Source organism: Saccopteryx leptura, chromosome 4 (genome assembly GCF_036850995.1).
Source record: "Saccopteryx leptura isolate mSacLep1 chromosome 4, mSacLep1_pri_phased_curated, whole genome shotgun sequence".
Classification (NCBI taxonomy): Eukaryota; Metazoa; Chordata; class Mammalia; order Chiroptera; family Emballonuridae; genus Saccopteryx; species Saccopteryx leptura.
In genome coordinates this window covers 6471567-6486720 of record NC_089506.1, presented here as the reverse complement: position 1 = coordinate 6486720, position 15154 = coordinate 6471567, and the positions used below count along the sequence as shown (strand labels likewise).

Here is a 15154-nt window from a genome sequence, read left to right as displayed (position 1 = left end):
TAGGGCTGATGTTCAGGGACAGAGGAGTTCTACGATACACAATAGCCTTCATCAGGAGACCGAGAATCCTTGTTTTGTGGGACACTCTGTTCATTAGGAGGATGTGGGAGCATGGTTTTGACCAGAAATCCTTGTTAAATGGGAACATAACCTACAAAAGCTTTGGCCACAGATTAAAGTCTACCAACAAAGAGCTATCTATATTAAGTTACAATGAGTCAGACTTCGCTGAGAAGCCAGCCAGCTTAGCTAATGACTAGGCATTTTGTTAGTAAACACGTCCCAGGCTTCACTGACCCTGCTAATAATTATAATGGCCCCTCTCCACTGGGCTGAACACCCTGGGTGCTCTGCTCAGGGTACAGTGCTGCCGTATGTAAGTTAGTGTGCTAAGCATGCATTTACCTCTTCCTCTTCTCTGCGAGCTCTCACTTGCTAGGACCTCGCTTTCCTCCCCAGATCAGAGGAGAACGTTGAATCGTGTGGCCATATCCTCTCCAATCCTCCTGGAAGTGCAGGGCAGTGAGATGCCCTGACCTGGAGGAAGCAGGTCTGGATTTAAGATCTAAATCTCTAGACCTGCTGCTATCAAGAGGACTGGACGCAGGCAGGACAATCGTCTTCCTCGAATCTCAGTAGCACCTGTATGTAACTCTCCATCTCTTGAATGAAGACCAAGAGCTCTCAATAATTATTGTGCATAAAACCAACCAGGAAAGGGGCTTTACCAGGCAGAGCCTCATATCCACTCCAGAAAATGTAGTTCGGTAAGGTGGATGGGGGCCTGGAAGTCCACATTCGTAACAAATTTCCCAGGTTGCTATGATGAAACTTATTCTGGAATACTTACTGGAAAAGTTCAACTTAGATCAGCTATACATTTCTTTCTAGCTCTTAATATTAGAGTGCTCTAATTTAGAATAAATGCCATATTTAGCTGTGTGCGTATGTGCACATACATGTGCACAGGTGTGTTTGCATCGTGGAGGGGTGAAGCACACACCTTAATCCATGCAGAACTAGATTCTAGTTTTATAAGCACTATGCAGCGACTGACTGACCTGTGTGACTGACTAAATTGACAAAGCAACTTATTGGAAAGAAGGCCATTGCCATAACAGAGGTCAGTGAGGCTTCCAACTGTGTGGAGAGAAGGGAGGGAAAGTGTTTGCAATACAAAGTATAGCGGCATAATGGCGTACAGAGAAAGTGGGCACCTGTGAATAAGCCAGAGTGCTGAAGTATGCAGTAACGTTTGATATTTATTAAGACCTGAGATGGTGAGTGAGGTGACCTGGTCGCAGCCCACAACAGCTCTTCCTGGCCTCCCATCCCAGTGTTCATACCCTGTGAAGTCTTTATTGCTGCACTAACAGGCACAATGAGGATAAATGACCACCTGAGCAACAGCAGGCTTCTCCTAGTCTTCCAAAGACGGCAAGAACCACTGCTGCTGGGCTATGTTGCCACCTGCTGGCCAGGAAGTAAGTAAGAGGATCCTTCCAACAGACCCAGGCCGAGATATGGAACCTACCTGTCCTGACAGGAAAGGCCTGGGCAGACCCAGCAGGTGGCAGACAGGCAGTCCGGTGGTGAGGGCTGGGCTAATGCTGGGCGTAGAGTTCCTGGAAGGCAGCGCTGCTGTGTGGATGGATGTGGCTCAGGAGTTCCTGCCTTCCTTGCAATGAATTCTGCCCAAGCAGCCATCTGGGCTAATTACTGAAAGCTGCTCAGTGCCCTGTGGCATGCAGGACCAGAGTGCTTAGCCCTCTGTCCGGAGTTCCTCTCCTCCAGGGGTTCCTGCCCACGTGTAAGGGACTGAATTTGGGGAAACTCTGGGTAAGATACTCACCTGCGGGGTCTGCATCTTTCAAACGTCACCTTGATGAGACAAACGTTTTTGATACTGTGGAAATATTTTAGTTAGAAACAATACAAGGAACTTTCTCTTGGCCTTGTGCGTTTTGGTTATTATGGGTCATTGTAAATTTGTGTTTAACTATTTTTTTTAATGTTAGTCAAATTTTCCCAAATTTGACATCCTACAGTTACCCTGATTTCTAAACATTGCTGATTTTTAAAAATTACTTTTATTAATCATGTTTATTTACCAGAGAATAAAGAGGAGCTTGTTGACCCTGTGGCTTGTTGGATATACAGAATCTGAGACATGACTCAGCTCCACTGCATCACTATCAACAATGTCCCCAAGTGACATGCACACACATTAGCATGTGAGAAGCACTGCGTTTAGACTGGGTCACATTGGAATCATCTGATGAGTTTTAAAAACTATTGATTTCCGGATCGTTCTCTCAGAGGGATAAGTTTACTGAGTTTTTTTGTGAGGTAATGCTTATTCTCTAATGAGGGAACTTGCAAACAATACGTATCCCATGTGCACCCAAGAGGAATCACTTCAGTTGACTTTTAGCCTCACCAAGCTGACACTGTGTGTAAACCAGAAACACAGAAGATTAGACAGAGTAGGTGGTTTGGAGGCCGGATGCTTATCCCAGCAGAACTATGTCACGTGGCTTTTATGTAAAGAAAAGGGTGGATGAAGAAAAACTAAGGGGGGGAGGGCTTCAGGTATCTGGATTTCTTGACCTCCAATCATAGACAGTCTTGGCACCTTAATCTGTTTCCAGTTTCCACAGATCTGAGAAGAGTAAGGTCAGGGTAAATAATCTCAGCTCTGGAGACCTGGAGGATAAGTGGCAAGAAGAGTAGTTTTTACTGTCCCCCTGCCTAAGAGAATGCTATCTTCCAGAATATAAATCCATTTGAGTCAAAATATTTCAAGAAAAAAAAAAACTTAAACACTGAAGAAAGTCCTGGCCAGTTGGCTCAGCTGTAGAGCATTGGCCTGGTGTGTGGAAGTCCCGGGTTCAATTCCCGACCAGGGCACACAGGAGAAGCGCCCATCCTCTTCTCCACCCTTCCCCTCTCCTTCCTCTCTGTCTCTCTCTCCCTCCCAAGTCTCCATGGAAGCAAAGTTGGCCCGGGCACTGAGGACGCCTCCATGGCCTCCGCTTCAGCTTCTAGAATGGCTCAGGTTGTAGCAGAGTAATGCCCCAGATAGGCAGAGCATCACCCCCTGGTGGGCATGTCAGATGGATCCTGGTCGGGCGCTTGCAAGAGTCTCTCAGCCTCCCTGCTTCTCACTTCAGAAAAATACAAAAAAAAAACAAAACAAAAAACAAACAAACAAAAAAAAACCCTAAAGAAATCTTATTAGACATTAAAAAAACAGAAAGGTGTGTCCTTGGAAATAGTTGAGAAATTTCTGCAGCATGAATAGTTGGGATTCAGTCTTGCTAAATATCCTCTAGCACGAAATGCAGAATTTACAAAGGAAATTTTAACTCGCATATCTCACACTGGCATTTATTAAGTGAGGAGCCACTGAGCCATTTCACCCTCAGGTGTTGTAAAGTAGTACCAAAGGCTACAGAATTAATATTAATATTTTAAGAGGCTTGGAGAACATTTTTATTAATTTGGGTTAAGGTGTGCAGAGAAATTGTGAGAATAGTCTCTGTACTGTGTGATTGGCATTACCAGGATGGCCCTTGGCATTGTATTGTAAATGCAAGGGGAGGAAAACATGGATTCCCAGACATTCCACCACACCTGTGGGGAAGGGGGTGAATGGCTAGCCAGGTACAGGGAGAGAAAAGCCAAAATAAACCTTTTCTTATAGCAGTGAGCCATTTACAGGCATTTATCCTCACGGAAGCTACCTCTCCTATATAAATGCATGTGGTTAATAAGTCTGACTCAGGAGAGAGAGATGGCAGATGAACACTAGAAAATATAGGAAGGCCTTTTAATATGTAAAGAGACACCTTTCTACCATTGTGTTGATTTGTAAATTTTGTTTTCTCCAAAATGATGTATGGCTTGCAAAATTGAACATGGTCCTATCATGTTAAAGGACATATGACTATAACCAATAGCGGTAAAGGGCTCCTAATTACAATTTTTGCTTCTGTACTTCCCACTTACAAAACTATAAAAACTAAGCAGAACAAAGGGCCAGCGCGCTCTCCCTCAGATTTGTCGGAGCTGCCGCCTCTTGGCCAAGCTAGACAATAAAGCTTTGATGTGTAAACGACGGACCTTGTAGTCCTGTCTTCCATGTTTCGGGTCCCTCCGAATTTGGATTAACATTAAGCATAAATGAGTCAATTGAAAAATGAAAATCCAGTTTTTCAATGCTTTTAAATGTCCATGTGAGAAAGTATGTATTTCAGTCACTTTTCACAAGTTTCATCATCCATACTTGACTCGAAACATTCAGAAAAAGAGAAAAATACACACTGATAAATAGATCCCCTCTTTCAAATTAAAAATACTCTTTCAGATGACTGAAAGTGAAGATAAGGAATTGTGAAGTGTGAAATTACAATATATTTGAAAAATAATAACATGCAAACTGTGGGATGTCATCTCCATTTGTCTCAAAGGTATTCAAGATGATAAATCTCAGTAAATGTGAACTATAACATATTAAATAAGGTAAATAAGAAGAAAGGAATGCCTACACGCATCCATACACGTGTACACATACACATCCGTACAAACAGTGATCTTGCTCTTTTAAAGCGATTTCTGGACCCTCATCGTGAGAGCCAGTCCTGGCCCCTTAAACCCCTGCAACAGAGTGAAGACAATGGAAACCGACTTCTGTGGCTGTCAGGGTGAATGAACTTCCACATTGCACACAGGAGAGCTTGATGCTTCATTTCCATCTAAAAGGAAAAAGATAAGCTACAAAGGGTAGCGCCGCAGGTTTCCTGCGACCCCCCACAGGACCTGCTCACAAAAGAGCTCTGACTTGAACCGCTTTCTGTTTGTTGCCAAGGGGACATCGCCGCATTTGTTGGAAGCGGCTCCACAACTCAACAGTTTTCATTGTAAACAGTGAATCCCGGAACGTGAGTGAGAGTGGCGGTCGGGTAGGGGGGAAGGCGGTTCCGTCGGACAACCACCCCACTCGAAGGAAGGAAACTGGGAGACTCAGCCTCTGTAGACGGAAGTGCAGGCCTGGAAATGCAGGACCGGAAATGTAGGACCGGAAATGCCTGGTGCGGGGGGCAGAGGACCGCTAGGCCCTGTCCACAACAGAGGGCTCTCCCGGGAGCGGCCCACGCAGCGCGCGACCTGGCAGGCCCCGCCCCTCCAGCTTCCCCGTTTCCGGCCGACCCGGAAGCAGGTTTCCCAGGTCGGGGTCCCACGTCCTTCTGTGCGTTTTAGTATTTCTAGTGGAAATGTGCACGTGGACGCCCCCAGCGCCGCGCCCCCCACAGCCGCAGCGCATGGTCACGGGGGCGTAGCGGCACCCGCCCCGGGCAGCGCCACCCGCGGGAGCGCCGCCTAGACAGCAGCCGCCGAGCTGCCGGGGCTGGGCCGGGTCCGCGTCGGTATCAGGTAACGCCCCGCGGCCGGGCCCCGCCCCAGTGTTGCTGCGCCCGCGCCCCTGCGGTGGTGCCGGGGAGACCCCGGGGGTGCCGAGCGCCCTCCCCGTCCCGGCGTTCCTGGGAGCCGCGCGCTGGTCGGTGGCGGAGCTGGATGTGCGCACGCGCCCTGCCCCGCCGGGCCGTGCTGTGCACCGGGTGCGCCGGCATGCGGGCCCGCGGGGAACTGCGGCGACGGGGGCGCAGGAGGCGCACAGGAGGCAGGAGCGGGCAGGGCAGCGGCCCGCGTGGGACTTCGGGCGGTGACTGAAGACAGACTGAGCACCGGCGCGGCGACGGGCGCGGGCGGACTGGGCGGAGGGTGTGACCGGGGGGCCGGGGGCAGCGTCCACCTAGGTTCTTAGGGGTTGCGTTCTCAGTCTGTAGCCCTGTTCAATGCCTTGTGTCCGGTTCCGAGAATGCGGTCTCTCTTGTTTTCCAGCCATCTTTCTATATTGCTGCTTAGTCAATCCATTGGCACTATTTCTATGGTGTCCCAGTAGAGCGCAGGCTCTACGTTAATCAGGTGTCCCTGATTCGACTTCCCCCGTGCAGTGGAACACTCCTCATCAGCAAGGCTTGCAGCCTCTTGGAGACTACTCTTGAGGCGGCTATGAGGATGCTACTATTAACTGCCACTGGAGGAAAAACACAACCGACACACAAATTAGTTGCAGTAATCACACAGGCAATTAATTATCCACAAATCCTTTTGTTGTGCCTGGGTACAGCTTAAGGGGGCCCAGTCCGCGTGCTCCTCCCAGCTGGCTTTTGGTCAGAGCACAGAGTGGCCTGGAGACAGTCCACATCAACCTTTGAGTCTGGGCGACTACAGCAGGGGCCCCTCAGCTTTAGTACCTTTTCTGGCCAAGCCTTCTAACAGGTGGCAATCTACACAGGATTATCACCTCAAACCACCTTTTTGGGAGTTCCTTGCAGGGAATCCCATCTATGTCAATCTACTGAAATGCTTACATTAAACCACTTTTTAAGATGTTCTTATTTACATTAATTTACAAAGTTAATACAAATAACACCAAGCCACTTCTTAGCTATGTATAACTTCACACACATACCAACTGGGCTCTGCTTAGTTACTTCCTATCTATGTATAACTTTGCACACATACTAACTGGGCCCTAATTGTAAGTCAAAGTCTGTTTATCACATATTTATGGCACTAAGCCACTATATTGATTCCTCTCCAAATGGCATAACTTTAATTTTAATAATTATTTTTAATATAATTTGAATTACTTTTATAGATCTTTCATAATTTTATATTTCTATATATTTAATTACTATAACCTTATATTAATACAACATTCCACTCCTTGTTGTGCCTGGGTACAGCTTAAGGGGGCCCCGGGTATAGCTTGCAGGGATCATTATAAAACTATTTCTTATTCCTTTTTAAAACATATTGCAAATGGGATTACACATTTTCAATCCAAATACAGTCACAACAAACAGGCATATAAGTAGTATTATTTCCTTAATTACAGTCCATATTGATGTAAAGGTATAAATACCTTGTTCAGTATAATATACTGGATTTAATGAATTCCATGTTGGTTTACAACTCAGTGTTGAAAATATAGATCCTTTAGTCTCTATAAAATTACATGGTTGGCCCTGGCCGGTTGGCTCAGTGGTAGAGCGTTGGCCTGGCGTGCAGGAGTCCTGGGTTCGATTCCCGGCCAGGGCACACAGGAAAAGCGCCCATCTGCTTCTCCACCCCTCTCCCTCTCCTTCCTCTCTGTCTCTCTCTTTCCCTCCCACAGCCAAGGCTCCATTGGAGCAAAAAGTTGGCCTGGGCACTGGGGATGGCTCTATGGCCTCTGTCTCAGGCGCTAGAATAGCTCTGGTTGCAACAGTGAAGCCCCAGATGGGCAGAGCATCGCCCCCTGGTGGGCATGCTGGGTAGATCCCTGTCGGGCGCATGCGGAAGTCTGTCTGACTGCCTCCCCATTTCCAACTTCAGAAAAATACAAAAAAAAAAAAAAATTACATGGTTTACCCAGTCCTTTTGCATCATGGTCTAAGATGATGCTCATACTGTTAGGTATCAGTCTCAGTTCCTTTATAATGTTCTGTTCTTGTCCAGCTTTTGAGATAAGTTTTTTAGTCTCATTATGAAGTACTTCAAGTGTTTTGAAGGTTTCTTCATAATCCTTTTCCCTGTTCATATGTTCTTCCTGCAGTTCACTGAACGTGGTTGTTGGTAAATATTTCAATGTGCCGTGAATTGCATATGATGAGTATATGGTTTTTCCGTTGATTGTCATGTTCATGGTGTTGGTGATTAGTTTGCAGGTGTCTATTGAGTCGTCTGCGATGTTATCTGTTGTCCAATGCCCTGAGTTCGCAGTGTGGTCCCAGTTGGTCCGGCTGTGTTGCAGTGTACGAAGACGAAGTTTCCTAAATTATAAAATGCTTCCCTTGGGGTGGTTTCCACCACGGGTAAGTCAGAAATGTTTATGACTAGCTCTGTGTGGTTATGAATGTATTTTTTGTTCATGTTATTAGTTGTTCTGGTTTCAAGAAGTAAGGTTTGGTATATATGAACTATCCTACTGGTATTACATGTTTACCATTTGCTAATTTGTGTGGTAAAGATATTGTTGGAATCCTAATAGTGTTGTGCCTCCTGCTATAGTTCGTATAGTGAATTCACACTGTGACATTATGCATCCTACTGGTTCTTATGGTTCCAATAATGCTAAATTTTGTGTCCAGAGGGGTGAGTATTCTTCTCCCCTTATCATCATGTCTCTAATATCTCTTAATGCAAAGGTTAGTTGGTCTTGGGTTCTTTGGCAAGTTGTTAGCAAAGCTAAGTTTCGTGTGAAATTCTTAAGGCTTTGTTTATCAACATCTAAGTAATCTATTCTTTCTTTGGATGCTTTTTTCCAATAATTGTATTTGTGTCTGTGTGTGTGTTGCTATATCAATTGCAGTCCCAAAATGTTTTGAGAGTAAGTCTAGAGTTTGTTCATATTCTCTCTTGTTTTTTAGTTCTAATTCTGCTAGTTTTGTTGTGATCCTGTCAATTTTGATTGTGTTGTTGATAATGCTAAAGCTGACATTCCAATAGCTGCTGCTTCTAGAAATTATAAAAGTTTTCTTCCTCTATTTATATCTATTCTATTTGGTAGTATAATCTGATCTATTGTTGTCTGTTCTTTAAGTGATATACATTGTGATATGTGTTCAAATACTGTAAATGTTTCTAAATTGAATTGTATTCTTGTTTGTGTCACCAATGGTCTCATTATGATTTTCAATAGTTTTTCGGCAAGTGTGATGTATGGTGGTGCTTGCTTTGAGGTAGGTTTTGGTCTGAGAATTCCATATGAAAATAATGAGTCATAGTGTAATGTTATGAGTGTCATTATAACATCCTCCATGTATTATACATGAGTCTAACAGTCTCACATAACAGTCTTGTCTAGAACGGTGTGAAAAATAAATCTGTGGATGAAATGAATAATTTGTAACTGGTATATGTGTTTGTAAAATTACTTTTGTCTATGAATCTTCTAATGGCATTAACATATAATATGTAAACGATGATGTATGTGACCCTAAAATTCTTTGGGTGGTAAGTGGATTTTTTTGTGCACCAAATGTGTCATACCAGTGTAATGTTTTATAATTGTAACTTGCATTATAGTGTAAATCTACTAATGAGTCTAATAACCCAAAACACGAGTGATGTCTTATGTCTGGATTCCTTAAGATTTCTGGTGCCTCCATTATTTCTGGGAACGTGTGTATTTGCATGCCATTCATAATTGACACGTTTATGTATTTGTTTGGGTGATATGGTCCAAATACATGTGGATTGTAACTGAGTGACTTAAATGCTTTAGGCCGGGAATGGATTTTATGGTATTACACTATATGGTGGTGAGATTAGTTTAGTTATGTTAAATATGTTGCTGTCTGCGCACTGTGATATCTTGTGTAGTTTTGGTGCTATTATGTTGATTTTCTGTTTGGGTATACTTGTGTTGTCTTGTGTTGTATATATGTCTGTTAGGAAAAATGGATATATCATTGTTCTTATATCAGATGATGACTTGGTCAGCCCTGTATAATTATATGTATAATAAGATATATTGGCAAATATATCTGTTAGATATTTATGTTTGGGCTTTGATGCAATTACCTTTTCTCGAAAGGTAATATTAAGGCATATTATATATTTTGCTTTCTGTATGGTGTCATTACACAAATGTGTGTGATTTAGGTGAAATTCTGTGTTTTCTAGTAATCCTAGCTTTTCAGCTAATGTTGGCCTAATTACTTCTCGATAGAGTGGTGTAATATAATTCTGTTTAAATAATCCTAAAAATCCTTTTGTGATACCTCTGACTATAAATTAGAAACAAAATGTTTGAGGGCACCTGCTTGTAATAAATCTTTGGTTTGCCATGGTATCCATGTAGGTGGTACACAATTTAAAAATAATGTAATATCAATGGTTTGATGTGTGTAATTATCATGCAGCCAGTATTTAATAGAATTTATGAACTGGTTAACTAGTCCTGAATACAAACATATATGTTGAATCTACCAAAAATTGGAGTGTGAGTAATAGGAATTGGTCTTTCTAATATGGGTTTCTGTATAAGATCAGTTAATATCTGTGGTATATATCTAAACACCCAGAAGCCTTGGTCATATTTCAAAAATTCTTCTGGGGTGATGGCTTTCTGCAATGGTGTATACATTTGTGAATGGAGTTTGTTCCCAAAAGTTATTAAGCCAGAGAAGTAAAAAATCTTATAATTTTGTCTGGGGGATATGCAATAAATGAGGCAAAAATTGCCATAGCTAGGGACATTTGGGTATCCTCTGAGATAATACTTTATGTATGTAATGTCTCCTTCCTTAATGATATGTGTCATATTAAAATTACAATTTGAATTAAATCCTAATGGTAGCCTTGGGTTATTTTTTGGTGGTGAATAATATGGTTTTCTGTTACAAAGTGTATTTGTGTTGGATGTCATGCTAATTGTTATGTTTTCTATTTTCTCTGTTACTCCTATTGTCTGATTGTATTTCTTCATAATCCTCATCATTCATTTCATAATCTTTATAATCTGTGTTATCATCTGATGCTGGTTGATACCAGAAATGCATCAGATGATTCATAAATGGTATGTAATTTCTTGATGCTCTCTGTATGCATGGCAAATGTTCTCTGATTGTGTATGGGTCTATGTCATATGTTGGTAGAATCGGTAGTGTTGCATTTGTATCAATAAATGCATTATTATTGAGTTCCTTTATAACTTCATGTGGCCAAATTGGGGGTTTCTAATAATTCTAGTCTACAATTGATGTAGATTTTAGTCTTAAATGTTATTGGAACCATTTTTATTTTAGGCATGTATCTAGTATAGTATCATATCTAACTCTTAGTGAAAATTGGTGTTCTTTTAAAAATGCATATTCACAATATGCTTTACTTAGCTTTGTTGGACATAAAATGTATGGGGTTGTATAAAAAATATCTCTTGTTATGCTACCTGTATGTGTGTTGTTGTCAAGTATATAATAAAAATATGAATTGTTACTTGTTATTATATACGGTGGATAAAAAATTAGATGTGATTTTTGTGAATATTGTGTAAGGTTAAGTTTATGTGCAGTTAGTACATTAGGAAATTGAAAGGTAGTCACAATAGCAGTAGCAGTAACAGCATTGTTATTATTGTCAGCATTATTAGCATTACACCCTAATATTACATTGACAACCAGGATGAACCACCTCGTGATCATATTGGCTGATTTCATTCTGGTTTGCCCACTTTCTAGGTTGTCTCCTATGCACTCCGTACAGGTGCTCTATTATTTCATTTTCCTCTCTCTGGCTCTGAAGTAGATTCCTCTGTATTATATGGAGTAATGTTTTCCCTAGGCTGTTGTTTGTAATCGTGATAATCTTCAGAATTTAAAAATGCTAGGGTATCTGGATGAATTCCCTGGGTTGGATTTTCTAAATCTCTGTAAATTGGCTGTCTGTGCAGGTTATAAATAGCAGTCTTAGCCAAATCCAGGTAGTATAGTGTATCTCTAACAATCCTTGTCCTAGTGATCCTCCGCTGGTAGATGTTCTAGCATTGATTGGATGCCATCAAGGGTACAATGTAGTTGCTCCCTGCAGGCCCCAGTGAGAATTTGTGGCCAAGCCTTTTCTGCATTCTAATTCTGATTATTTTCATGCAGGAGGTACCAGGGGGTATGGATTGGTTCTGGATAATACCTATTGGCCCTCCACCATTGTGGAGCAATCAAAGCTGGACTTACTTGTTTTTCCTTATATTGTGCCCCTGTGGGCATTTTTGGTAGTGAGGGTAAATCCTCTAGATATGAATCTTCACTTTTTGAAGTTTCCTCCGTTATTGATGGCAATTCTGATTCAAAATGTAAATTGGTATTAAATGTTTCCCTAGATTGTGGCCACCTTCTTTCATTAATTTAAATTCATATTTTTCAAATGTTATTGGTGACAATGGCTCATCAGAGTCCCAGTATCCTGTGAAGTCTGATTTAAAACCCGGGGATTTGGGTTCGCTATTCAAAAAAAAAAAAAAAAATTAATCTTGTCTCTGTTTTGGTTGTTCTGATTTCATTCGTATACAAATATCTTCCCAGTGGCAATCAAAGTCTCTCATTATTTATGAGTCCCATAAATATTTTCTGATTTTTGTCCTTTAGTTTTGGTGGTCCTGCTGCCAGGACATCTACTATTTGTTCTCCTACTGTTTTCTCCAGAATGTTCTGTGGTCTAAAATGCAGAGAGTATTATTATTAATTTGAGAGCAGCGAAATATCTGTGTTCCATCGCTCAGGCAGTTTCTATTGGCACACCAGGTTATATGTAGAATTAGAATCATATAAGGTATGCTCATAAGGAGTACCAGGATCCAGATTAACAGTTTTACTAAATTACACATTCTTAGTCATTTAATGTAAGGTTGTCTACTTTGATCTATTGTATTTTCCCTCTTTATTTACTGTCCACACGGTGTTGTATCCTGCATTGCAAATTATTTCCTGTTGGGAGAGAGGCGTATTTTTTCTTATTTTGAAAATCAGTACATTTCTATTAATATGTATTATCCCACCTTACTGAGAGTCTAATGAGGAAAAAGTGGTAGGACTTCAAAGTACTTTAGGAAACCCACATGTCACTTGGACAACTCTTAATATTCGTTCATACACGTGTGTGTGTGCGCGCCTGTGGGCTGCCTTGCTGCCCTTCCTTCCCTTTTTAAGTCCTTGCCTTCCGTTTTAAGGTCCGGACTCATTAAACAGCCTTGGGGATGCTGGTAGGCAAGGTCTCAGTCCCTTTTCCCCAGCGCCGCACTTCCCGTCCACTAGGGCCCACACAGGAATGCAGGAGCAGTGGTTCCCTGGCTCTGGGGCACATGGGAAAACTGCAAAGCCTCCTTATGTCGTGACCTCCTCTCCAGCCTTCCACACTGGTCCCATCTATTCCTGGGCTTCCAAAGGGTCCTAGAAAATTTTCCCTAGAGCTGAGATGTCCTCCTCGGGTTTGGCCTGCAGAAACATGAGGGTGCTGGTGTCCTGGGAGACAAACAATATTTTCCAGAGGCTCAAACAGGCCAGCTCGTCAGTGTCCAGTCTGCCCTGATGAAATATACTGCTCACAAAAATTAGAGGACGTTACAAAATGAATATTAAGTGATAAGAAAAGACAGTTTTATTTTTTTATTATTAAACAACATCAGAAAAGCAAATGACAAGTCAAAGAAAGCTGTTCAAGGTGACAGAAGACAATTTAACTTTGCGGGAGGGGTATACAGCACAATCAAATGTCAAAATAATCTAGAGATATTTTCTCTCAACATATGTACCCTGATTTATCAATGTCACTGCATTAAATTTAATAAAAAAAAAAAAAGAAAGCTGTTCAATTATGCAAATGAGATGCAAAACCAACTTTTATTTCATTGGTGAAAATGCACTGTACAGAAGACTGAAAGTACTGGAGGTTTTGCACGTTCCCTGATCCCCTAATTTTTGTGACCAGTGTGGCTTCTCTGGGCCTCCTGGGGAAACTTGGAAAATTTGTCGAAACTCATTTCTGGGAAGATCACTGTGAATTACCTGGTACCAACTGTCCACGTGTATTATTTTGTGGATCCTTATGTCATTCTTTTTTTTTAAATCTTATTTTTATTAATTTTAATGCAGTGACATTGATAAATCAGGGTACATATGTTCCAAGAAAATATCTCCAGATTATTTTGACCTTTGATTATGCTGCATACCCCTCACTCAAAGTCAAATTGTCCTCCGTCACCTTCTTAAGTAAACCAAACAGGCTTCATGACTAGAACAAATCGATTCAGTGTTTTCCAATAAGAGCAACAACAATAACAAATCACAATCACTGTAATAATTAAAATCCTGGTGTTTAGCAACAATGATGATAATACGCTTTATGATGAGTGCAATTACAATAACAAACCGAAGGAGATGGCGGAATAGACTATGAACCATCATGATGTAAGAAAATACTGAGTGTCCATGTGGTCCAGTAAAACAAAGTCTTTAAATGGTGCAATAATGTAAATATGAATCTATGTCCACATACTGGAATCATTAACCAGAGGGGAAAGTCCTAATGAGTAGAATGAAAAAAGCAAGTCTACTCACAGGCAGTCAGAAATACCATGTGTACCGATTTTGGTTCAGCCGCCAGGTGAAACCTGTTCACCCTGAAAAAACAATTAAGCCAATAACCAGCAATGCACCTTCTAGGAATTTCCTTCTACTTTGAAGTTCATAAAGTTCCTTACCTGCCCTGGCCGGTTGGCTCAGTGGTAGAGCGTCGGCCTGGCGTGCAGGAGTCCCGGGTTCGATTCCCAGCCAGGGCACACAGGAGAAGCGCCCATCTGCTTCTCCACCCTTCCCCCTCTCTTTCCTCTCTGTCTCTCTCTTCCCCTCCCACAGCCAAGGCTCCATTGGAGCAAAGTTGGCCCGGGCACTGAGGATGGCTCTGTGTCCTCTGCCTCAAGCGCTAGAATGGCTCTGATTGTGGCAGAGCAATGCCCCAGATGGGCAGAGCATCTCCCCCTGGTGGGCATGCCGGGTGGATCCCGGTCGGGCACATGTGGGAGTCTGTCCGAGTGCCTTCCCATTTCCAACTTCAGAAAAATAATAAATAAATAAATAAATAAATAAATAAATAAAGTTCGTTACCTTATAAACTTCCATTCACTTAGGAACCTGATCAAAGACATTTATTTAAATAACCATTGCAAGAAGAAAATAAAAAATTCAAAGATACTTGCCACTCCCTGAGCAAATGTGAAATGATTTGAGGTTTTCTTTTGCAAAGAAACAAGATACATTTAAGAAATGAATTATAATTTAAGCAAGAAACTCAGCATCCAGCATATGGTTTCTTTCATTATTTTTGTGATGCGACATGTACCATGAAACTAACAATCTTGAATTTATCATTTTTATGTGGTATTACGTTCACTCATATTGTTTGCAACCATCTTCATCATCCATCTCTAGAACCCTTTATCTGGCTTAACTGAAATTCTACTCATTAAACTGTAATTTCTCATTCCACCTCCCCCATCCTCTGAATCTGCCCCCAGAAACCACCTGTACTTTCTGTCCAGATGAACGTG

At 41.9% G+C, this 15154-nt stretch overlaps 1 protein-coding gene across 4 annotated transcripts in view; it reads left to right on the top strand.

Annotated features, from left to right (window-relative positions):
- Window positions 1-5180: 5180 nt before the first annotated feature.
- LOC136402597 (zinc finger protein 596-like) overlaps window positions 5181-15154 on the top strand; it is a 35557-nt gene continuing 25583 nt past the window's right edge. For 2 of the 4 annotated variants that reach the window (XM_066380099.1, XM_066380096.1), the window contains exons 1-2: window positions 5235-5436; window positions 7772-7925. The gene's annotated coding sequence lies outside the window, so the exon portion shown is untranslated. The other 2 variants (XM_066380098.1, XM_066380097.1) reach the window with 2 other exon arrangements.